The sequence below is a fragment of the Acomys russatus genome, chromosome 24 (assembly GCF_903995435.1).
Source record: "Acomys russatus chromosome 24, mAcoRus1.1, whole genome shotgun sequence".
In the NCBI taxonomy this organism is placed as follows: domain Eukaryota; kingdom Metazoa; phylum Chordata; class Mammalia; order Rodentia; family Muridae; genus Acomys; species Acomys russatus.
Window position 1 is genome coordinate 55797107 of NC_067160.1, and position 6000 is coordinate 55803106.

General features: G+C 44.1%; 1 protein-coding gene across 1 annotated transcript in view; it reads right to left on the reverse strand.

Moving 5' to 3' along the window:
* The window catches only part of Spopl (speckle type BTB/POZ protein like), a 60585-nt gene extending 55284 nt beyond the window's left edge, over window positions 1-5301 (reverse strand). The window contains exon 1 of the mRNA XM_051167028.1: window positions 5130-5301. The gene's annotated coding sequence lies outside the window, so the exon portion shown is untranslated. The remainder of the gene's footprint in view (window positions 1-5129) is intronic.
* Window positions 5302-6000: the final 699 nt, after the last annotated feature.

The window sequence follows — 6000 nt, forward strand, 5'->3', positions numbered from 1 at the left end:
CAGGTAGGTGCACCTACAGCCAAGCCTAGTGAGTTCAATCCCTGGAACCCATGGTGGAAGGAAGAAAGTTGCTCCCTCATATGGTCTTGTGTTCTGACCTCTACACATGTACTATGACACACAGACACACACACACACACACACACACACACACACACACACACACACACAGTGGAGGGGGTAAAAAAAAAAAACAATTAAAAGTCCATTTTCCTATGTATCCAACATACTAGAGAATTAAAATTCAAGGCCAGTCTGACGTACAAAAAGAGATTACCTCAATAATATAAAATACAACGTAAGCTGGGCATGGCGGTGCACACCTTTAATCCCAGCACTCAGGGAGTCAGAGGCACGTGGATCTCTGAGTACAAAGCAAGTCCATGACAGCCAAGGCTACACAGAGAAACCCTGTCTCTAAAAAACAGAAACCAAAATAAAACAAGCAGACAACAAAGATACATCTTAAATCCCTTTTCAAATCAACGTTTTCTTTGATTGGGACCCTTTTTGAACCATGCCCTTTCCAACTACATCATTAATAACCCCTGCCCATGCATGCTGTCAAAACAGCTAAAGTAGTTCTTTCCACTTCCCAGCTACTGTACAACCCACTCAACCTAAGTTCAACTTGCTATTAAACACTCTAGCCCAAGGTCACTCTTTTTCCAAGGCAACTTAAACTGCTTTGCTAGCACTATCCATGCAAGAGTAACAAATATTTCTCTACCGGTCCATTGTTACTACACTCTGAGGTCTTAACTCCATAACTAAATCTAGAACTCGGTATCTGACAATAAGTCTTCTAAAAATGACTTTAAATTAGTAAGGGGGAGGGGGTACAATGGGGAGGGAGTACAGGTATGTATCCAAATGTCACTTAAAAAGGGTTGAGGACTGAGCCCAGGAAGAAAAAGATGGCTCATACGATAGATTTTACCCCCTCCGTGTTTATAGTGCTGGCTTTAGCAATGAAAACCGAATTCAATCATCAAATAATTAATGGGCAGGCTGACAGAAACCCAAAACTGCATGTCACTAAAGCCAATGTGTACTTTGTAGTTGTTAACTGATTCCTAGGCTGCATTCAAAATTGTTTCCTGGGGTATGCAGAGATTGCTCGAGTGGTTAGGAGCACTTGGTGCTCTTGCAGAGGACCTGGGCTCAATTGCTAACACTGACATGACGACAGCCCACAACTATCCGTGACTCCATTTCCAGGAGACCTGACGCCATCTTCTGGCCTCTGTCGGTACTGCACACCTGTAGTACACACCCTGTAGCACGAATGTAGTACTAGTGATAGACACTTAGCTCTCCTCCCCCGCCCCGCCCCCTCTCTATTTCTCTTCATATGTATTTTTTCCTTTTTTTTTTTTTTTCAGTTATGAGCCTTCTCCTCTCCCTGATATGCCAAATCTAATCTATCACCAAGTCCTATCAACTTTGCCTCTCAGGTATTAATGAAAGCTACTCGACGCTTACTCTTGCCACCCTAAAGTTTCATCATTTTTTTGCCCAAATTACTTTACTTCCCAGTACTTGCAACAGAACGCAGCGTCATAAATGTGCATTATTCTAGCACTTGGCTACATGCTCAACCCGCTAAATTACTTACAGCTATATTCAAAGTCATTCCAAGTATGTTCTTTCAACTGACAGTACCATTGCTCCCCCAACTTAAACGTCAACAGCCATCTGAAATACCAAAGCACTGTGTTGTTCTGTGGTAATGAAACCGGACAACGAGCGAGACAGTCAAACACAAACATCTTTCAGGACCTGGTCAGGCATAAGGCCTCAGATAAACTGTCCCAAGTGCTCCACAAAAGCACAACGTTACTTCCCTACACAACCTAAAGGAAACCTCAGCACCTAGATGCAACGTTTAAAAATAAGTGATATTTAGAAAGGTGAGAAGGTTATCTAAAGTAGCCAGCTAGGCAGGGGCAGGTCTGAGAGGCAGCAATGGATAAGAGACTCTGAAGTATTCCGTGTGACTGTATAGCTTACTCAACTGTGGAAGGAATGCTGTTTCAAGTTCCTCCTTTCAAAAAGGAGACTGCAACAAAGCCTTCTTTAAAGGATTCCCAGTCTAAGCAAGTTAGTATGTGAATATGTATTTGACACAGTGTTCTATGAATATTATCTTCAATATTACTACCAGTCCTCACTTAAGTTAATGTGCTTGCTTCCTGCCATCCATCAGTGGCATTCTAGACTGACTGGGGTGGGGGCGGGGGCCAGCATTATCCTTCTCTGACAGAGTATTCTCCATCCCATTCTCTGCAGAAATGAAACCCTGAAAACCTGATGGTGCTATTCTCTGAAGTCAGCACTCTCTCCAGAATGATACCCAGCCAGTACCATGAGGGTGTTTAAGAGATGAAGTAATGGGCTGGAGAGATGGCTCAGAGGTTAAGAGCACTGGCTGCTCTTCCGAAGGTCCAGAGTTCAATTCCCAGCACCCACATGGTGGCTCACAACCATCTGTAATGAGATCCGGTACCTTCTTGTGGTAAGTAGGCACACATGAGAGCAGAGTACTGTATAAATAATAAATAAATCTTTAAAAAAAAAAAGAGAGATGAAGTGACTCTTTATCTACTCTGGAAGACATTAGAGTATTAAAGGTTTGATTTTTGCTGGGACCACACAGATAAGGGCTTCAGTGTTTTTCAATGCGTGGTACACAACAGATAGTTATTAAGTATCTTTTTAAAGAAGTAAACCTTTATAAAATAAAGGAATAGTGCTAAGGAAGTGATAGGCACTAAAGTGTCCATTTTCCACCTCTCAAACTTTCCATAAGCTTTAAGAATCAGATTTCATATGTTTTCTTCTAATTGTGCTGCCTACGTTATTTTAAAGCCAATAAACAAATGCAAATATGACCAAACCAAGAAACTAATGTTAGCCACAAGTAGGTTGAAGGTGGGAGACAGAATCTGGATCTACAAAACTTGACTACTCTAGGCGAAGGCATAACTTTAGCAAAGGCAGTGTCACCCAAAGCATAATGCACAGTCCATAGGTAATATTAAAACCATTTCAGGCTCTACATGCAAAAAACAAAATGTTTTTATTTCAAAAGTTATGCACTGTGATTTTAATGAGAAATGTACCCCATGGGCTCATGTGTTTGAACATTTGATTTGGCTGGTGGTGCTGTTTTGGGGGGCTACGGAATCTTTAGGTGCTTCATTCAGTCTTGCAGGAAGAAGCACATCACTGGGACACAGACTTGTCCCACTTCCAACTCTTGCTGTTTCTGCCTTGTGTGTGTGGTAGATCTTGTGCATTATCTTGGCTTCTTGGCTCATATTTACGGCTGCAATACATTTCCCACCGTTATGGGCTCTCTGGGATAAAATTAATTCTTTATGTTGCTTTTGGTAGTGGCATTTTAGCACAGCAACAGGAAACTAATACATGTATGTACATATTTTTTTGTGTAATCAGAACAGCAAATAGTTCCAATCTTTATTAATTAGAATACGGAAGTGAGTCAAAAACATCTTATAGTTCACAGAAGGTAGACAAATACAGAAAATGAAGAGAGAAAAGTCACCACCTACAAGTAAGTAAATTTTAATAAACAGTCAAAAGTTTGGGAATATGAAGGAAAAGACCTGCCAGTCTTATAGATAAAGGCAGAACTTTGCCTCACGTAATGATTCAATATAAAAGTCATGTATAACGACTACCGTCCAAGCTCTGAGTATTTAACTTATAGTACACTAATATTGTGATGTAATTTGAAAATTACACTCTGAAAAGTCTGCTGCATGCTTCATTTTACTTATTCTGAAAACAATCATAAAGTTTTACATGTTCCAGTTATTAAAAATAGGAACTAACATATTTTCCTCCAAAAAAAAAAAAAAAAAAAACAACAGGAAACATAAATAAGCTAAAACCTTGTATCTTTAAAGAAGAAATAGACATAATAATGTAGGTACAAATGATATATACACCAAAAAAATGTTAAGTAAAAAACAAGTAACTCTCAATTCTTACCTTCCTCGCTTATAATCAACTTTCCAACAAACAAGTCAGGCTAAGAAGTGATGATAAGGGTAACATTTCCTAAGTATTTAACACATTCCAGGCACTGACAAGTACTTTAACTGTAATAACTTATGCAAGCACTACTACCAAAGAGTTTTATCGCCATCCCTAACGACTTTCTCAAAGTCAGAACAGAGATGTTTGACAATTCAACTACACAATCTGAGCGCCTGACTAGGAGGCAACATTTCTCTCGGGGATGACAGAATATTAATTTGAAATGTTCTGTGGCTCTTATTATTGGAGGGAAAATGTAATTTTCGGAGTTATCAGTTTTTTACTACTTGTTTCTAGCCCAATAATCAGTGGTTTTCAACTGTTGAAGAAAAATGAGAAAAGCCTCCTAGTGGGGCAAATAAGCCCAGAATTATTCAGATATAGATGAGGTGTCAGAAACACGGAAAGAATGGGCAGGCACCTTAACCACAGTATTGAGTCGAGGGAAAATAGTGAGTGACTTTTATTTCTACAAGGATCTTCAATTTCTTGGAGGGAGAAAATCCTATCGCCCTTTCCCTTGAGTCAGCACACAAATATATTGAAGAGGGGGAAATTAGGGGGGAAGATAGCAGCCGTAGTTAGGGGGGAGGAATTTTGATATTCAAGTGTTAGACTCTAACTCACGAACTAGCTTGTCACGTCCTGGTAAATATGAGCAGTTAGGGGCAAGTATGTGGTTGGAGCCACACACTTCTGGTCCGGGAAGCTCAAGTCGCCCCAAAATGAGCTAACAGGGACGACAGTTTTCAGTACCCATGACTGCTAGTCTGAAGACTAGAGAGGGGGTACAGTTGCTTGTTTTGGGAAGACAGGATAAGGCATAAAGCTGCAGGCGTATGTAGATACGTGGAAGGTGAAGAGGGAGTTCGTCGCGAGCAAAGGGGACCAGGAGGAGAAGAACCGCACTCCCGAAGGGGCAGAGGCGTCCTAAGAAAGCGGAGCCGCCCGAGGGAGAGCGGGGGGGCAGGGCCGGGGGGTGGGGGCGCTCGGCGGAGCACCGGCGGCTGGCGCGGCGACGGGGAGCCGGCCTAGGGCGGGCCAGCGGCCGGAGCACCTACCCGGACACGCGGGGCGGAGGGCGGACGCTCGGCGGCCTCGGGGGCCGAGGCTGAGGCGGCGGCGAGCTCCTGCAGCGGGCGCCCCGGCCAAGCCGCATCCTCCTCCCGGCCTCCCTCCCAGCTCTCACCAGCGGCTAAACTTCTTCCCCCCACGGCCAACACACCCGCCGCCAGAGGATGCGCTTAGCCCGAGCCCAAGCCCCCCGCCCGCCCGGTCCTGGAGCTCCGGCCTCCAGTTTCCGCCCGGCCAGGCACCAGGGCGCGTGCGCGCTAGGAGCTCTTCCTGCTCGGAGGCCGGGAACTTCCGGCGGCGGTTTTGTGTGCTAGGTTACAGGCTTGAGCGTGTTAGGGAATTTCCCACTGTCCCCTGGACCTAGCATCTCCCAAGAGAAAATGTACGAGGGGCAAAAAGCCCTAGGATGCCTCCTAACTCGGAAAATTCCACACAGAAAACAGGAGAGGGCCCTCTTGGGTTAGGACGCACCAGGGTGTAACTTTTGCTCACCTCCCATTCTGAGCTCCAAACTGTACTAATAGCTGAAACCCAAGTCAGTTGGGGGGTAAAAGTTGGAGGTAAGACACTTTATGGTACAGTTCATACAAGGGAGGAGTCTGTAGACTTCCTTCGCACAAGACCAGCCAACAACTGGAGATTGGACTGTGGTAAATTACAGTTTAGCAAATGTAGGAGGGCGGTGCATGGTGGCACATGCACTCGGGGGACAGAGGCAGGAGGATCGCTGTGAGTTCGAGGCCAGCCTGGTCTACAAAGTGAGTCTAGGCTAGCCAAGGCTACACAGAGAAACCCTGTCTCGAAAACAAAAAACAAACAAAGCAAATGTAGGAATACAGAGGTTAATGCTTCCTCTTT